We start from the raw sequence: 19150 nt of genomic DNA, 5'->3' as shown, positions 1-19150 counted from the left end.
GCTAGAGAGATGTCTTAGCAGGTAAGCACTTGCCTGTGAAGCCTAAGGACCCTGGTTTGAAGCTCATTTCCCCAGGACCCACATTAGCAAAAGGGGGTGCAAGCATCTGGAGATAACTTCCTTGAAAGAGTAGACCAGATTTGACTTATACTATTTACCCAAAATAAACATAGATTTTGGAACTTTGTTTCTTATAACTTTCCTGAAACCAATTTTTTTTAAATATGAAAGCAGGGATGGAGGTATAGCTTAGCCTTAATAGCCTGCACCATAAGCCTTAATAGCCCACACCGTAAGCCTTAGTAGCCCGCACCATAAGCCATAGCAGCCTGCCTCAGACCACACTTTGCTACCCCCACCCAAGGACCTGCACAAATGCTGACCACCAAGGTCATAGGAAACTGATTGATCCATGGGGGGCTTAAGCAATTTAAACTAATTGGCTTAGAAACTATGGAGTGGCACAAACTGACTGGCTCGCACCCCGCGGGCTCCTGATGTTAAAAAATGATTGGTCTAATGCACAGGCTTTCTTAGAAATCCTATAAAAACTGTCCCGTTCTTGCATTCGGGGCTCTGCAGTCCTCTACCCCTGTGTGGTGTACGACTGTGGGCCCCAGCACGCTTGGAATAAAATCCTCTTGCAGTTTGCATCAAGACCGCTTCTCAGGAGTGATTTGGGGTGTTGCCTTTTCCGGGCAGAGCATGGGGTCCCCGTTTTAGGGGTCCTACAAGATCTAGGATGTAACACCAGAATAGTGACCAGCTATCCCGGGAGATAAAGGGACAGGAAACCTAGACCTGGGGCATTGTTAGGCAAGGAACGATAATAGTTGGGTGGTTTCTTGAGGAATGTGGATGGCCCACTTCCTTCTGTCTCTTGTCACCCTCATGCTGTAACTCCACTTTGTTCTGACCTAACAGAAGCCAAAGTGAATTGGAAACATTGGATTTAAGAGGATAACCAGTATTTTGGTTCCTGCTCCCAAGTCAGAAGGCTATTGGAGATGATGGGACATTCTAGCCTCTGGTAAGTTATCTGTCTTCTTAATCAGGGAGGATATGGAGCTCCAGAGATGGATTCCAAGTTGATGTATCTGCAACAAGAGAATCACATCAGAGGAAAATCAGTCCTCCAGGGTTCCCAAAGGAGGGAGGGCCACTTGGTCAGCATGGCCTTGACTTATCCTAACAGATGACAATGCTGAGAGTCATAGAAGTCCTCAAAGGTCCATAAACATCTCTCCTGTAGTGCCATTATTGACCTCCAAAATATTTAGTTAATTCTGGCAACCTACATGATCTTAATCACCCAGTAAGAAAAATATAACTATAAAATATTATAATATAAACAAAGACTCAGACTAATAATCTCCTCTGTCTGATGCTGGCTTACAATTCTAAACTCTAACATTAACTCATGCCTTCTGCCTTTGCCTGTCCCTGATTAGTCAGCCACTGCTGCCTTTAAATAAAAATTCCAAAAATTGTCCTCACTGGTTATGTTTACCTGGTAGTTACTGATTTGTGTTAGTCCAATCTCTCCTTGATATGTCTTATTAAAGGAGGAGTGTCACTAAAGACAGACCTCAGACCCCCTTCCTAACATGTAAAAGCAATTTAGAGTTATAGCTGTTTGTATTTGCTGACATGGGGGGCGCGGGCTGCTGGTTGTTTTGAAGGCAGCTCTTTGTTCAGATTTATAGAGGAAAATGAGACTTTCCTGCCATTGATGGTGCTATCTCAAATTTATAAGACAAGGGGACCCACATACCCTCAAGAAATTGGGCCCATACCCATCAGCCAAGGGGTATAGAGTCATCACACCAGAATCAAGGGAACAATGTCCTCAGCTGATCATAGCAGCTAACAGATTACCAGAAACCCAGAGGGTCCCTTCCAGGTCAATCTCTGGAGGATCCCTGCCCATGAGGAGACTACAGCCCTGCTGTAGTCACTCTGTAAGCTGACTAGTATTTGCATAGCAGTAGCTTGAAGAATTCAACATGAGATATCAAAAAAAAATTGTTTTAAATCATATAGAATACATAAGATAACTGTCATGTTCTGCTTCTGTAAACCGGCTGCTCCTTACTTGTATAAAAATTTGTTTTCTTGGTCACCTTGGCTCACCATTCTGATTACTGCAATCTCTGCACCCATAATGCTGTTATTTTTAGGACTGATTGTAGGCTCCTGCATTCTAAATGCTCTAATCAAGTTTATCCAACAGAGAATTCCCTCAGTAAAATTAATGGTCATTAGATCCCAATACCAGCTCAATGTGATGGTAATAAGGAAATGTCATAAGGAAATGTTTCCTTTTTGGGGCAGGATATGGTGCCTTGCAAATGTTACTTTTGGTATGAAGGATGTGGTGCCTCACAAATGTTACCTTTGGTATGTAAAATGGTACCAGGCCATTTGCTTGAATAAGATAACCACTAACCTTTTTTTTTTTTCCCCTCTGCTTTGACAACTAGGCTCTGCTTTCACATACTTGTTTAGCAATGTGACATAAACTTTGTCTTTATAACCCCTGACCAGAGGGAACTTAGGGCTGCACACTTGAGTTTCTGGCTAGAAGTGTAGTCCTGGCCAGAAATAAATGCCTCCATTAATATAATATGTGTGTCAGACTGGTGAATCTCTAAGTGACCTCAGAGTCATTACAGTAGAAATGGCTCAGTGTTTGCCTACAAAGCCTAATGACCCAAATTTGAGTCCCCAGGACCCACATAAAGCCAGATGCACAATGATGCATCCATCTGGAGTTATTTTCAGTGGCTGGAGGTCCTGGAATCCACATTTTCTCCCCCCCCCCCCCCTGCAAATAAATAAAAGTTTAAAACACTTTATGTCTTCTGCCAAGTTAAAATGTTATATTTAAAAATAAATCAACTGGATGATCAATTCTATTTTTATGCACATGGAAGAAGCAGTTATGATGGAATGTTCCTTCTAAAACTTCACAGTAGAATTTTACTTACTAATCCTTATTAGATGCACAACTCATTTACTAAAAATACCAGATATTATATTGCTCACATTAAGAATCATCCTTTAGTCATAGGATTTTATGAGCATCTACTTATATAATCAATTATACACTGTCATGACTTGGAGAATTGTTTATGCTTGAATATACATGCTATATTAGTGTAATGGAAATGCCATTTATCCAATACAATATCATCATTTTCTCTTTCTGAGGTTGCATCTCTAATACCTATAAGTGTGGTCTCTCCAGAGGCAGGAAAGGAAGCAGCAAAGACTAATCACAAGAAGTAACACATGGCAAGATATAAAGTGACACAAAAATAATCATTTTAAATGATTTAGAACTAAATAGCATCAAATCAACAAATATTTACTGAAGCACTCTATCTTTTGCATCCTTCAGTCCTGTGTTTCTGGACATTGTACACAGGTTTCAAGCAAGCAGCCTTCCCTCAAAGGTATTGTTAGGCTCTAGTGTGTTTGTCAGTGCTTTCTTCAGACTTGCCTATTATGTTCTTTATCAGTCACATGACAACATGGAACCCGCTTTATAGAGAAGCAAAATACAAGTTCTTCCTGTCTGGCATTTCAATGTAGTGTAACTCAGGGCCATGATAATACTAAATACTAAATCCATGTCTAGTAAAATAACCCATAAGGGACTTTAAATTTCTCTAATAACACATGTGTAGTAGACAGCCTGAGGTCACTGAGATGAACTACCAAACCAGGCACAGTTATGGAAGAAGAGATATTTACTGAAGCTTGCAGATGCAGGGAAAATTCCATAATGGCAGAAGAAAAAAAAAATGCTCTGCTCTTACAGGACCAAACAGAGAAAGAAAAAAAAAAAAGCAATCACACCACACAGCATGCTTCAGGAACTCCAGGCACTTTGCATATCTTTAGACTGCAATTGCAAGTCCACCACTACTTAGGGCTGGACCCTAAGATCCACGCAGTGAAACCTCCTCTAGCCAGGTGGCTGTGGATCCAAACTACAAACTAATAAAATGCTGAATATATTAGTAGCAATCTGTTCAAAGTACCACATTCTACCCCTGGCCCCAAATAGATTCATAACCATCTCACTTTGTAAATTGTATTCAGTCCAATTTCAAAGGTCCCCAGGTCTTTACCAACCTAAGATAGTTTCAAAGTCCTAAGTCTCCTCTGAGATTTCAGATCGTCTCTTCACTGTTAGTCCTGTAAAATCAAACAAGTTATATTCTTTCAACATATAAAGGTACAGAGTAAATATTCCTTTGGCTTTGCAGAAAAATACCTTAACCACTAAGCAATCTCTCCATCCCCAACCTGAGTTTAATCTTACATCCACCATAAAACTCAACAACCATCAAGCAAACATCAAAATTCTGCAGTTCAAGCCCAATATAATCAGTGACTGACAGTCTCCAGATTTTCCAATTCCACCCCTACATCTGGGCTGAGTAGCTATGGAAAATTTCCATGCCAGGCCAACAGTGCACTCCCATGGTAGCGCTTTCACAGTCCTGGTATATCCAAAACATCCTTGGGGCTCCTTACAAACCATGGTCCATCTTCCAAAGGCTCTTCCAGCCTATTCAGGGTTATCACACCCTGCCTCATGCCACATCTCAGCAGCAGTTTCTAGAACCCTGTATGTACTTCTTGACCATTCCATCCATTTTTCATGCTTCAAAACCAATACCAGGTATGCAGAACATAGCAATACTCTTAATTCAGGGACAGAATAAATCATAAGCTTGAAGATCAGTTTCTTTATTTCCTTCTCCAGTCAACTCTTTCAAAAAGAGTTTGCATGTCTATAATAGTCTCCTCAGGCATCCTTTCTATTGTTTTAATGTAAAGCAGTTGGGCCATCTTCCTTACAGTTGCCAATGTATTTGACAATAGCAACTTCAGTAATTTAAAACCAGACTCAGTGCCTGTAATTTTAACTTGCTTGAGGTTTTTCAACCTAAAATCTTAAATCTCTCAGTCCAATACCTTTAGTCAAGAACATCAGTCCATTATAAATTTAACCTTGATCAAACAAACTCTCTGGGCCTGGGAAGCAGAATGCAGCCAGCCCTTATGCCATTTCCAACAAAGTCCTTTACAGTCTTTCCTTCCCTGTAGAAAGTTCATAAGCCAAGCTTCCAAATACACTTATCTCTGCACTTAGCATTTTCAAACTTTCATCAGAATAGTCCATAATATTTGGCTCACTGATACAGAAGGCATCTTAAGTCACAAGTTCCAAGTTCATTCCCATTCCTCCAAAACTAAAGTTCCAAAAGACCAAAATCCGCATGGCCAGGTTCATCTCACACCACTCCTAGTACCAATTACTGTAGCAGACAGCCTCAGGTCACTGAGATGAACTTCCAATCCAGGCAGAGTTATGGAAGAAAGGATATTTATTGAAACTTACAGATACAGAGGAAGTTCCATAATGGCAGAAGAGGTTGGCCTGCTCTTACAAAAACAAACAGAGAAAGAACAAAAAAAAGAAAGAAAACCACACAGCACACTTCAGTAACTCTAGGCACTTTGCATATCTTTAGTCTGGAATTTCAAACCTACCACTATACCTTAGGGCTGGACCCTAAGATCCACCCAGTGAAATCTCCACCAACCAGGAGGCTGCAGATCCAAACTACAAATTACTAAAGCACTGAATATATTGGGAGCCATCTTTTAAAACTACCATGAAATGTAACATGTAATAAATTTCCCATATCCTAACAATTTTAAAACAGATATTATCACTTATTCTAATTTTCAAAATGTGCTTTAAATCTAAATACACAATTATCACATGGCAACACCACTTAATTGCATAAATTGTTATAAATATGAGTCAAATGAAAATTGAAAAGCAGCATGATGTAAGTAAACAATCTGAATTTAAATATATTTTGTCTATTTATTTGATACAGAGAAAGAACCACTGTAAACAAACTCCAGATACATGTGCCCTCTTGTGCATCTGGTTTATGTGGGTCCTGGAGAACTGAACTCTGATCCTTTGGCTTTGCACAAAAATACCTAAGCCACTAAGCAATCTCTCCATCCCCAACCTGAGTTTAATCTTACATCCACCATTTACTATGTGCATGTTCTTGGTATATTTCTTTTGTTTTTCCAGTGAAATATTAATTTATTTATTGACTTATTACAATTTTTGTTGACAATTTTCATACATGAGCATAAAGTATTTTAGTTATAATCCTCTCCCAGCAACTTTTTTGTTCCCCCTTCCCCATCCATTTTCCATTGAATCCCTTCTTTCTAACTAGTTTCTCTTCTATTTTGATGTCTTTTCTTTGCCTTTCCCCATGAGGAAATGTTGATGGGCTCAATATTGTGCAATCTTGCTCAGGTAACAGCAAGCACTGTGAGGATATGGATGACATGGCCAGTTTGTGCCCAGAAGACAACATTCCAAAGCACTCCTACCCATCCTTTGATGTTTACATTGTTTTGGCCCCCTTTTCTGCAATGTTCCCTGAGTTTTAGAGGTCATGATAGAAGTGTCTCATTTATTGCTGATGACTCAACAACTCTTGTTTTCAGCACTTTAATAAGTTTGGAATCTATCAAGTAGTCATACCGTCTATAAAAAGAAGCTTCTCTGACCAAAAATAAGAGAAGCCTAATGTATAGTCATAAACATAAATATGAAGACAGCAATTTGATGGGCAAAACATTGAAATTTATCCAACCAACAATAGGGCCTCCTAGGGCCAATGAACTTCCCAGCCATAGGATTTTTTATTAGATTTTCAGTACCAGCCCTGAATTCCTTCCTGTGGATTGGGTCTCAAATCCAATCAGAGAACAGTTGGTTATGGCCATAACTGTCATGCCCCTATTGCACCATATATTCCCATGTCTCAAAGAACAAAGACTCCAGGAAAATCTGGGTGAAGACTGAGAACAATCCAGCAATATCAAGTTGTAATAAATGGTGACCACCAATACTAAGACAGCTGAGAAGGGAAGATTCTGAGTCTTAGAGAGACAAGGACATGTTACAATTTTCTTGTTGTATATGTCAGACCTTTCTTATAAACCTTGAGTTTATCCATCCACCAATATCACATATTCAGAACACTGAGTTCTAGATAAAGAAGTGCTGTGTGTACTTGTGTATGGGTAAGGCTTAGATAAAAACAGTGGCCCTCTTGGCTCAGTGAACAGCACTTCAGTTTCATAAACAAAACTGTTTTCCTTTGACTCCTTTGTCAAAGCTTCTTTAAACCTTTTTTTTACTCCATAGGCATCCTTTAGATGAACACTGACCTGCACAATCACACACAGTGTTAGCTAATGACAGCTACCCATTTTAAAACAGGTCACAGAGCCTGTAGAGCCATTAGGATGCTTGTCTCAGGAGAAAACCTTCTCTAAAAGTGCCTTGAAACTTCATTCTTGCTTTGTATGTCAGAGTCCTGATTGCTTCTGTCTCTTCTGTCAATGAGGTTTGTCTTGGCTGTTATTTCCTTTTATAATATGTTATCTTGTCAAGATTATTCCAAATAACTAGCTCTATGTTAAAACCTAAGAAAGGATTTCTGAGTAAGATGGTGGCATAGGAGCCACACCAAATCAGCCTAGGGAAGGATTTAAGCAATATTCCAGCAAAATACATTCTTCTTCTGAAAAGTGAAGGACTATAGGTTATTCTTAGTCACAGCAGAGAAGGCAGAGAGATCAAAGTCTACCAGAAAGGGGAAAAACAGCCAGAGTCCCACTGAGAAATTCATGGCCTGCAGTCCACACTCTGCACACCCACCCAGCACCACTCCACCAGGTGTGCCAGGCAGCAGCAGCAGCAGCAGAGACCAAACAGATTTTTCAACTGCATTAGCACTCTTGACAAGTTAAGAAAGCTGAAGGAAAGACAGCTGAGATCAACTAAAGAACTACTGAAAGGGTAAGCAACTCCAAAAGCCTAAACTCTCCCATCCCCCAACATCACAACCACTAATCTCCAGCATTCAGCCCACAGTGGCAACACAGCCAGCACAGCTGATCAGAACTCCAGCTCCACAGCACAACACCAAGGGATTGAGGTGGAAGCCACCCCAAAAGGTAACAAGGCCAACTGACAGGAAAAAACTTTAAAAACCCAGGTATATAGGCCTTCATTGGAAAAGCTAATCTCTTTTTTCTTGTCAAGGCAGGTTATGGGGAATATATTCTTGGTTGGCTTTACCATTTTCAAATAAGCTGTATTTGGGGGTGGAATATTGTTGCCTTTGGTGCTTTCATTATATATAGGGCCTTTGTTTTTTGCTTCTGTCATTATTGGGGGCAGGGTCTGATCCAGATCCAGGTTGACCTGGAGCCCAATTCAGAATAGAAATCTCTACCACCAAGATGACAAGATTAAGGGTGTAAAACAACACACATCCTTAGGGATTTTGGCTTTATATGAATATCTGCTTGTTTTAATCCCCAAAATTGCATACTTTGTGCTGGTTTTTATTGATTAAGTATGTTGCTCAATTGAAGTTTAGAACTTGCCGGTAAATTATTCTACCAAGTCCACTAGATTACTTGCTTTGCAAGCAACCTCAACACCTAGGATTACTTCTATGGCTTGATAGGGGGACAAGAGCTACACCTGGAACCTTGAACTGATATCATGAAGGTATATAGAAGAGGATTGACACCTCTATGAACTCTGCAGATAAGTAGAAAATCCAAGCATCAAATCAATTCAGGATGCAAAAGTTACTACATTATAATACAAGAAACTCAAAGAATCAAGATAATACAGCCCCACCAAAAACTATAAATCCATCAGAAATGATCACATATGAGACTGTTTTAGATGAAATCCCAGACAAAGAATTAAAGAAAATGATGGTATCTATGCTCAAAGAAATCTGAGAAGAAATAAAGGGAATCAACAAAGAAAACAAAGGAATTAAAGAAGAAAACAAACTTCTGAAAGAGAACACAGGAAACCAGCTTAATTAAATAAAAAGATCATTATAAGACATGATTAAGGAAATAGAAATACTGAAGAAAAAACAGGCTGAAATACTAACTCTGAAGAATACAGACAGTGAAAATTTTAAAAACCCTGTGGAAAGTCTCACCAGTAGAATGGATGAAGAAGAGAAGAAAATATCTAAACTAGAATACCAGTTGGTAAACCTAATATAGTCCAACAAAGACAAAGGCATGCTAATAGCAAGGGATGAATGAGAATTTCAAGATATCCAGGACACTATGAAAATATCAAACATGAGAATTCAGGGTATAACAGAAGAAGAATTTCAATCCAGAAGCTTAATAGGTGTTTTCAACAAAACCATAGAGAAAAATTTCCCCAAATTGGGAAAGAAATACAAATGCAGACAGAAGAAACTTTTAAAACACCAAGCAGACAAAATCTGGAAAGAACCTCTCCTCGACATGTAATAATTAAACTACTAAACATGAAAACCACAGAAAATATATTGAAAGCAGTTAAAGACAAAAAGCAAATTGCCTACAAAGGCAAGCCCATTAGAATAACTGCAGATTATTCAACACAAACATTAAACACCAGAAGGGCTTGGAATGATGTATTCCAAGTTCTGAAAGATCACAACTGTCAACCAAGATTACTTTACCCTGCAAAGGTATCTATGCAAATTGGTGGAGAAATAAGGACATTGAAAAACAAAAACAGGCTAAAGGAATTTATGACAACTAAACCAGCTCTACAGAAAATACTTGAAGGAATTCTTCATCCTGAAGAGAAAGCAACACATACACTGGAGGAAATAGGAAAAAATAAACCCCACTCAAATAGCTGTTATAAAAATAAATAAAGGGAAAACAGGAAACACTACAAAACAAGAAGAGTGTCAAGAATAAATACATACTTTTAAATAATAACTCTTAGTATCAATGGCCTCAATGCACCAACTAAAAGACACGAGTTTACACACTGGATTAAGAGGCAGGATCCTGCCATTTGTTACCTCCAGGAAATGCATGTTTAATAAAAGATAGACACACCTTAGGGTGAAAGGATGGAAAATGGTATTTCAAGTAAATGGGCTTTGGAAACAAGCAGGGGTTGCTATTCTGATATCTGACAGGACAGACTAAAAACCAACATTAGTGAGAAAAGATAAAGAAGGTCATTTTATACTGATTAAAGAAACACTCCAATAGGAGGACATTACAATCCTAAACATATATGCACCTAACATGAAAGCTCCCAGTTTCATTAAAAAATAACACTCTTATACTTAAGGACACAGATAACATTAAACACAATTATAATGTAAGTCTTCAATAACCCACTCTCATCAATTGACAGGTCATCCTGGCAAAAAATAAGCAGAGAGACATCTGAATTAAATGATGTCATGGAACAAATGGACCTAACAGATATCTACAGAATATTCCATCCAAATGCTGCAGAATATGCATTTTTCTCAGCAGCACATGGAACATTCTCTAAAATAGACCATATAATAGGACACAAAGCAAATCTCCACAAATACAGGAAATTTGAAATAATCCCTTATACTCTATCTGACCACAATGGGATTAAACTGCAAACCAGCAACAAGAAAAAATACAGGAATTCATGAAAAATAAACAGAACACTATTAAATGATCAATGGATCATTGAAGAAATAAAAAAGGAAATCAATAAATTCATAGAATCAAATGATGATGATAATACAACATACAAAAACCTTGGAACAAAATGAAGGCAGTCCTAAGAAGGAAATTTGTAGCTCTAAGTGCCTATATTAAGAAATTAGGGCTGGAGAGATGGCTTAGCAGTTAAGTGCTTGCCTGTGAAGCCTCAGGACCCCAGTTTGAGGGTCAACTCCCCAGGACCCACGTTAGCCAGATGCACAAGGGGGCGCATGTGTCTGGAGTTCGTTTGCCGTGGCTGGAGGCCCTAGCACACCCATTCTCTCTCTCTCTCACTCTCTCTCCCTCTTTTTCTCTCTGTCTGCTGCTCTCAAATAAATAAAAATGAACAAAAAAAAAGAAGAAAGAAATTAGAGAGTTCATAAATAAACAATTTAATGCTTCATCTTAAGGCCTTGAAAAAAGAAGAACAAGGCAAAAATCAGAAGATGAGAAGAAATAATAGAGATAAGGGCAGAAACAAAAACCAAAAAGAAAAATCCAATCAATGAAACAAAGTGTTGGTTCTTCAAAAGGATAAACAAGATTGATAAACCCTTGGCATATTTGACCATAAGAAAGAGAGAAAAGACAAAAATTGATAAAATTAGAGATGAAAAAGGTGCCATTACAAAAGATACCAAATTCAGACAATTATAAGGACTTATTTTAAGAATATTTATGACTCTATGAAAATCTGAAAGAAATAGATTTATATGACCTACTGAAATTAAATCAAGATGAGGTAAACCATTTAAATAGACCTATAACAAGCACAGTAATCCAATCATTTATAAAAATGTCTCCCAGCTAAAAATAGCCCAGGCCCAGATGGATTCACTGGTGAATTTTACCAGACTTTCATGGAAGTACTAACATCACTGCTTCTCAAACTTTTCCATAAAATAGAAAAGGAAGGAATTCTATCCAACTCCTTCTATGAAGCCAGTATCACCCTCATACCAGAACCAGACAAAGATAGAGCAAAAAAAGAAAACTACAGACCAATTTCCCTCATGAACACAGATACAAAAATTCTGAACAAAATATTGGCAAACAGAATACAAGACTACGTCAAAAAGATTATTCATCCAGACCAAGTTGGCTTTATCCCAGAGATTCACGGATGGCTCAACATATGCAAATCAATAAATGTAATACATCACATAAATAGTGTGAAGGACAAAAATTACATGATCATCTCAATAGATGCAGAAAATGCATATGACAAAATCCAACATCCTTTCATGGTGAAAGTATTACAGAAACTGGGAATAGAAAGAACATATATCAACATACTAAAGCTATTTATAACAAACCTACAGCCAACATAATACTAAATGGTGAAAAACTCAAAGCTTTTCCACTAAATTCAGGAACAAAACAAGGGTGTCCACTGTCCCCCCTTTTATTTAATATAGTACTGAAAGTCTTAGCTATAGCAATAAGGGAAGAGACACTCATAAAAGGGAAACAAATTGGAAAGGAAGAGATGAAATTATCACTATTTGCAGATGATATGATTCTATACATAAAAGACCCTAAAAATTCAACCAGAAACTGTTACAGCTGATAAACACTCTTAGCAAAGTAACAGGATACAAAACAAATACACAAAAATTAGTAGCTTTCCTATATATTAACAACAAATGTGCAGAGAATGAAATCAGGAAATCTCTCCCATTCATAATTGCCTCAAAAAAAAAAATAAATAAATAAAGTACATTGGAATAAACTTAACTAAGGAAATGAAGGAGCTCTGCAGTGAGAACTCAAGCGAAAAAATGCAGAAGATAGAAGGAAATGGAAAGATATCCCATGTTCTTGGTTTGAAGGAATCAATACTGTGATGTCAATCTTACCAAAAGCAATCTACACATTTAATGCAATCCCCATTAAAAATCCAATGGCATTCTTCACAGGAATAGAAAAAAAAAATTCCTAAATTTCATGTGAAAGCACAAAAATCTGTAATAGCCAAAACGACTTTGAGCAACAAAAATAAGGCTGTTGGTATTATCATACCTGATTTAAAGATATGATACAAAGCCATAGTAACAAAAACAGCATGGTTTTGGCACAAAGACAGGCATGTAGATGAAAGGAACAGAACAGAGGACCCAGATGTTCATACAGGCTGCTAGAGCCACTGATTTTTGACAAAAGTATTCATTGGAGAAAAGATAGCCTCTTCAACAGTGGTGCTGGGAAAACAGGATATCTATATATAGAAATATGAAAATAGATCCTTGTATTTCTCCATGCACAAGAATCAAACACAAGTGGATCAGGGACCTTAATATCAGACCTGAAACTCTGAAATTGCTAGAGGAAAGGGTAGGGGAAACCCTTAAACATATTGGTAATGACTTTCTGAACATAACACCAATTGCTCAAAAAATGAAACCACTAATCAGTTACTGGGATCCCATGAAATTACAAAACTCTTGTGCAGCAAAGGACACTGAATAGAGCAAAGAAACAACCTACATAATGGGAGAAAATCTTTACCCGTTACACTCCTGACAAAGTATTAATATCCAGAATATACAAAGAACTCAAGAAACAGAACAATAAGAAATCCAACAACCCAGTCAAAAAAATGGGCAATAGTACTAAATAGAGAGTTCTCACCAGAAGAAATACAGATGGTATATAAACATCTAAAAAAGTGTTCTACATCCTTAGCCATCAGGGAAATGCAAATTAAAACTCTCTTGAGATTCCATCTCTCTCCCATCAGAATGGCTACCATCAAGAAAACAAATGACAATAAATGTTGGTGAGGATGGGGTGAAAGGCGAACCTTCTACACTGTTTGTGGGAATGTAGTCTGGTACAGCCATTGTGGAAATCAGTGTGGAGATTCCTGAGACAGCTAAAAGTAGATCTACTATATGACCCAGCTATAGCACTCCTAGGTCTGTATCCTAATGACTCTTCTCACTACCTTACTTACACAACCATGTTTATTGCTGCTCTATTCACAATAGCTAAGAAATGAAACCTGCTAGATGTCCATACACAGATGAATGAATTATAAAGATGTGGACAGATATACAATGGAGTTCTATTCAGCAGTAAAGAAAAATGAAATCATGAAACTTGTAGGGAAATGGATGGATCTGGAAATGACTATACTAAGTGAGGTAACCCAGACCCAGAAAGCCAAATGTCACATGTTCTCTCTCATATGTGGATCCTAGCTACAAATATATAGACTTGTGTGTGAGCTAGAACCAAAAATCAGTAGCAGAGGCTCATAAGCTAGAGGAAGGCTATAAGGGAGGGAGGAAAGGGAACGTCTTAGGGGATGGTTATATATATATATATATATATATATATATATATATATATATATATATATATATATATATATATATATATATATGTAAGTAGAGGAACCGATTACAGGGAGGGGAAAGGCCTAAGAAAGGGCAGGGGAAGAGAATGTGTAAAAGAAAAGGAGATGAGGGTCAATCAAAATTCAAGATATTCTGAATAAGACATATGAAAATCTACTTTCTTGAATAATGGCACAGCCATAGATTGTTACTAGAAAATTTTCAATACCAAGGATGGGATGCCTTTCAGTGAGCTCTTGGCCAGGGGAGAGTCCCTGTTGCCTCCAGAACATTACAGGCTATTGCCAATGCCCTTGGTTTTCCAGGAGCAGTGTCACTGAGAAATCAAGCTGGTGCTGAGCAGAAAACCTTCTCCCTGTAGCCCAGCCAAGTGAAAGCTGGAAAAAAACTGCACTGTATGCAGCCTTATTGGAGACAGAAGTCATCAGCAGTGAAAACAATGGACACTGGAAGCCTCAAGTTTGGCCAGCCAGGCCAAATGACTGAACAAGTACAATAGTGCCATGTCTGCTCTGGGGGAAACCAAGTGCTCTCTAATGGGACAGAAGGCCCACTGTATGGGAGAGAATACATGCCTGGCACTGAAAACCTAATCAAAAGCCTATGGCAAGGGAGGTCATGAGCCTTAGGGGTATAAAGCCTGCTCTTATCTTGATGGATGCGTATATTACTCTCACAAAATTGCCCTGAAAGTGCTACACTTAATGTTCATAATCATATATTAATGTTATTCTCACTTTAAAAAAATTTTTTTGTTCATTTTTATTTATTTGAGTGTGACAGAGAAAGACAGAGAGAGAGAGAGAGAATGGGCGCGCCAGGGCTTCCAGACACTGCAGACGAACTCCAGATGCGTGTGCCACTTTGTGCATGTGGCTAACATGGATCCTGGAGAATCAAGCCTCAAACCGGGGTCCTTAGGCTTCACAGGCAAGCGCTTAACCGCTAAGCAATCTCTCCAGCCCTATTCTCACTTCTTTTTAGAGAAGCTTCTCTTTTCAGATAGCGGTGACCACTGGGATGACCCAAAGGCAACATAGTGCTGAGAAGAAGGGACAAAAGAGTGTCCAGTACTGAAACATCTCACACCCTCCAAGGCTCAGGTTCCATTATGGAAGAGGTGACAGAAAGAACATAAGAGCCAAAGGAAGGGTACCACTCCTTACATAAGCTGTCCAGACAGAATTTGTCCTCAATATCTAAGACCTCGCAGTGCCTAGCAATACCCACACAAGACCCTCACAATAGGAAAAAAAGATGATGACATCAAATTAAAAGAGACACTAATGTAGAGAGGGAGGGGATATCATGGGGAGCAGAGTTATGAAGGGGAAAGTGAGGGAGGGGAGGTTTGTTACAAGTATAGAAATTGTCAATAAAAAATATGTATTTTTAAAGAAAAAACCTACAAGAAGTGACCAAATTTTGTACATCAGTTTCATTAATTACTCCATCATTAAGTAAGTGATGACAGGCTGGAGAGATTGCTTAGTGACTAAGGCACTTACCTGAGAAGCCTAAGAACCCATGTTCAATTCCCAGTACCCACTTAAGCCCGGTGGCATATGCATCTACAGCTTTTGCAATGGCTAGAGACCCTGGCAGATCCATTCTCTCTACATAGATATATACCTCTCTCTCTCTCAAAAAAGTTAAATAATTACAAAAATAAGTAATTGATGGGCTTATAAATTCTTTCTCATAGCTTTTGAATTTTCTTAATTAAAAAAAAAAAAGACTGGGCTGGAGAGATAGCCCAACAGTTAAGGTGCTTGCTTACAAACACTGATGGCCTGAGATCATTCCCCAGTACCCTGTAAAGCCAGAGGCACGTGTATCTGGAGTCCATTTGCTGTGGTATGAGGCCCTAGTGTCTTGCTCTTTCTCTATCTCTTCCTCTCTCTCTATCTCTCTATCTCCTTGCAAATAAATAAAAAAATAATTTAAAAATACTAAACTAACCATTTCTGACTTTCCTTTTATGTCTTCAGCTTCCAAATACTTAAGATGGCCTTCAGGATTATGGAAGAATCTTAAAGATAGCACTGGGGGGGGGGGGGGGCAGGAGGCGTCATATGACCCGCTCGGCTTCCTGGCTCCGCGTAGCCGCTCTCCCGAGTCCGCCGTGTCGCCCTGCGGCGCTCATCTCCCGCCTGCTGGACTCGTTCGGCTCGCTCTTCTGCAAGGAGGAGATGGGGCTGACGCTTGTGGGGCTGCAGTGCTCCGGCAAGACCACCTTCGTCAACGTCTTCGCGTCAGGTCAATTCAGTGAAGACATGATTCCCACAGTGGGCTTCAACATGAGGAAAGTAACTAGAGGTAACGTCACAATAAAGATATGGGATATCGGAGGACAACCCCGATTCCGGAGCATGTGGGAACGGTATTGCAGAGGAGTCAATGCTGTTGTTTACATGATAGATGCTGCAGATCGTGACAAGATAGAAGCCTCTCGAAATGCACTACACAATCTTGTAGATAAACCACAGCTACAAGGGATTCCAGTACTAGTTCTTGGAAACAAGAGACCTTCCAAATGCCTTGGGTGAGAAACAGCTAATTGAAAAAATGAATCTGTCTGCTATTCAGGATAGAGAAAGTTGCTGCTATTCAATTTCTTGCAAAGAAAAGGATAATATAGATATCACACTTCAGTGGCTTATTCAACACTCAAAATCTAGAAGAAGCTGAAACATCTCCTAAAGTCTTCCAGTTCTTCTTGGCTATAATTATTGAATTATAGAATTATTATTATTATTATTGTCCATTGCTCTGAAGTCCTTCCCATAATATGGTCCTTCCTAAACCCAAGAAATTGCCTTTTTCAGAGTTTATTTCTCATGTGCACTGCTGAAGATGTGTATCCCTGGCCCTCATTCCGATCACCTAGAGTTGTCATGATAAAAGCACACATCAAAAGACTTCACACACGTACTTGCCTGAGTGTGTAGAGCTTTATTTTATTTTATTTTTTAAAATAAAAGAAAAAAACACACTTTTGATCATCTTAACTCAAGAAAATTCTATATTTCCCTCTGGTCTTTCTGGGCAAGATTTTTATATTGGCTCGCAGTAAATGTCTACTTATGATATTTATTATAGAGTCCAGTAGCTTAATACTGATACTGACTTGACAGCATGAAATTTCTAGTGCCACACCCAGTACTTAGAAAACCGTTAAGCCAACGTGGGATATAAACTTAATGGTTATCTTATCTCACAAATGCATGTGAAATGTGTCATTACAACATAGGATTAAAGGATGGTCTGTCACAAGTGAGTAGAGGCACCAGATGGATGTTCTTTGTTCTTTACACTGGAGAGTTCCTACCTGGTGAACTTCAGAGACATTCTGCTCTCTGAGAATCCTCACTGTCAGCTAGCATTTGGGGAGGCAAGAGGAGTTAGAGCATGCTGTTTTGTATCTGTCCAGATCATTACATTTTTTTCTTTCCCTTTCTACATACTTTTTGTAAGGGGTTGGGAATTGAAGATTTTCTCAAAAGCTTTCATGAATTTAGAGCATTCTGGCCAATGTAATAAAACCTGTTAAGGATGTCTGACTTTATTCAAAATCCATGTCTGTTCTTTGTATCTCCAGCCACTGAATTGTGCTGCTCCATGACCTTCCAACTCCTGACTTTTATATCCAGTCATAAAAGTTGACTTTCAGTACAAGAGACACTTATAAACAAATAAAATTTTTTTTCTTACCATTATAAGGATTGACACTCTTGTCTGGTGCCTTTAGACATCTTGATTATTATGACAACTCTAGCCCTGCCAGCTTTATCTAGTGTAATCATGTGCAATGTCTACAGGTTACTTAATCATCCATCACACAGAGAACTGAGGAACTGATGCTATTTTTTGCTTGCTTCTATGGTACAGAATTGTATAAAAACTTAAAGCAAACATATTTGATAGTCTGTGATCTTCATATACATAAAGGGACATATTGATGTTGGTTCACTTATAAGCTGTTATTTATACAGAAGCTTTAGTGGATAAACCTCTGTGGTGACACCTCTTACATGTGCCTCACACTGTGTGTGACTTTGTTTCTTTTAAGCAGCACTTATGTAGATGATGCATTTCTAGATGTATTGAGCACTCCGAGTACAGCAACAGCAAGTTCTTTTAATGAATACCCATTTTAATTTATAGAATGCCATGGCCTTAAAAAGATTCTGTACAAATACTGCACTGTGTTGCACAGACATTACTTGCTTTTCTCCATTCACATTTTAAATGAGTCGGATCTGGGCTTTTTAAAGTTCTCTTTAAAATGGAACAGATCATTCTCAGCGAACTTACCCAATCACAGAAAAAAAATCGACACATAGTCTCACTCATCTGCAACACCTAACCTGAATTTGCCCAAGATGCCTTACATACCCAGCAAGTACCTCATGGACTAGACAATAAGATGGATGGGAGGGCGGGGAGGGAATCAAAGGGTGGAAAACAGTAATCCGGACCCAAACGGCAATGGTACCATAAAATTCTACTTCCTAAAAGACAGACCAAATGACTGAACCTTCACTAGTCCCTTACAGGAAACACCTGAACCACAAGACACTGGAGAGGGTAGGATCAAGACTGACCTAAATCTCCTACATCTTCCCTCCCTCCCTCTCCCCCTCTCCCCTCTATCTCTCTTCTCTCTAACTCTTGTATATTAGTTATCTTTTTCCTCAATTTCTTAGTGGACACTGACCTGTAACCCCCACTTCCAGCTTGGGCCTACAATCCACAATGAGCTTTTGATCAAAGAAACCTACAAGGTTTCCCAAAACAATGACAGACTTCTGTCAGAGTAATTGATGACCCACCAAAGGCCAGTGGTAAGACCCTATTACTGAAGACTCCATACGCAGCTGACACGTAAAATGGAATGACATGGCTGGAAGCCAGGAGAGAGTCAGTCCCCAGACAGTCAGCATGTCTAGTGCCAGAAGGCGCTACATAGGCGACTGGGGGAAGTGACCAAGATCTGTCCAAGCAACACATTGTTTAACCTAAGTAGCAACAATTAACCGGATGTGATACCCATACAAGTGCAATAGTGGTACACAGCCATGGTGAGGAATCAATTGCTCTTGATTTGGCTAACTGATCCACTCAGTGGTACTAGA

At 38.8% G+C, this 19150-nt stretch overlaps 1 pseudogene; it reads left to right on the top strand.

Annotated features, from left to right (window-relative positions):
- Positions 1–16189: 16189 nt before the first annotated feature.
- Positions 16190–16723, top strand: LOC101618114 (annotated as a pseudogene).
- Positions 16724–19150: the final 2427 nt, after the last annotated feature.

Source organism: Jaculus jaculus, chromosome 10 (assembly GCF_020740685.1).
Source record: "Jaculus jaculus isolate mJacJac1 chromosome 10, mJacJac1.mat.Y.cur, whole genome shotgun sequence".
Classification (NCBI taxonomy): Eukaryota; Metazoa; Chordata; class Mammalia; order Rodentia; family Dipodidae; genus Jaculus; species Jaculus jaculus.
Note: the sequence above shows the minus strand (reverse complement) of the source record. Positions and strands in the feature narration are given on the sequence as shown.